Genomic DNA, 1,414 nt, shown 5'->3' on the forward strand with positions numbered 1-1,414 from the left:
GGTCAAGGGCATGTACCTTGGTTGTGGGCACCTACCCAGTAGGGAGTGTACAAGAGGCAGCAGCTGATTGTTTCTCTCTCATCGATGTTTCTAACTCTCTATCCCTCTCCATTCCTCTCTGTAAAAAATCAATAAAATATATTTTTAAAAAAATAATTTTATGGTTGGGTCACAACATGAGGAACTGTATTTAAAGGGCCAGAAGGTTGAGAACCACTGCTTTAGACTGAGTGCTCCAGTTGGCGAGTGGGTGGAGGTGTGGCAAGGGATGGATACATGGAAGGAGGTAGCTGAGAATTAAGACGGAGAGAAGCTGAGTGGGTGGATAAGAGGGTGGCCAGGAGGGCAGATGGAGGAGGGGTGAGAAGGTGGGTAGGTAGAGAGGACGCATGGGTTGGTGAGTGAATATGAGTCTTGGTGATCTCTGGAATACACAAGGCCTTGAAAAGTCACTGAGATACCTTGGGCAATTGGATGGGGATCTGATAAGGGGATTAACCTGGAAAAGTAGGTAAAGAAGGAACTACTGGGTGTACACACACATACACACTCCCTTCAGCTTTCATTCTTTTCTTTTTTTAAATATATTTTATTGATTTTTTTACAGAGAGGAAGGGAAAGGGATAGAGAGTTAGAAACATCAACCAACTGCCTCCAACTGCCTCCTGCACACCCCCAACTGGGGATGTGCCCGCAACCAAGGTACATGCCCTTGACCGGAATCGAACCTGGGACCTTTCAGTCCGCAGGCCGACGCTCTATCCACTGAGCCAAACCGGTCATGGCTCAGCTTTCATTCTTGAGCAGATGCTACACTTAGTATTCATAGCCTCCATGGCTATTATCTTTGGAACCTGGAAGGGAAAATGGAAAGTGGAATCAGAGAATGGACGATGGAAGAATTACAGTGCCCTCTGGTGGCCATAAGTGGATTTGACATTTGGTATTTTCAGGTATTTTGTTCATTGTCTATTCTTCCCACCCTCCTCCTCCACACTGGAATATAAACTCCTTGAGGACAGGGATTTTTGTCTGTTTACTCATTGTTGTATATTTGGTGTCTAGAATATTGCCTGGCACATAGTAGGTGCTCAAACCCTGCCCCACCACTTTACTGATGTCTGACCCTGACAGCTCTCTTAACTTCATAAAAGCCTCGGTTTCCCAATGGGTAAAATGGGGACGCTACCACCACCACCACGAGCACTGACTGAGGGAAGGAGACGTACGTTGCTGAGCAAGGGCACCCGGTCGGTGCGTGCTCCCTTCTTGCTCACCAGCCAGTCTATGGTGGGCGTGGGGCAGCCTGCGGAAATCCTCCCAACCCAGCCCCAGGCCGGCCAGGCAAGGAGGGAGTGTAGCCCGATAGGGCAATACCAGCTGAGGGTGCGATTCCTCTTTGCCACCCGCCCCT

Source organism: Myotis brandtii, unplaced genomic scaffold, assembly GCF_000412655.1.
Source record: "Myotis brandtii unplaced genomic scaffold, ASM41265v1 scaffold698, whole genome shotgun sequence".
NCBI classification, from domain to species: domain Eukaryota; kingdom Metazoa; phylum Chordata; class Mammalia; order Chiroptera; family Vespertilionidae; genus Myotis; species Myotis brandtii.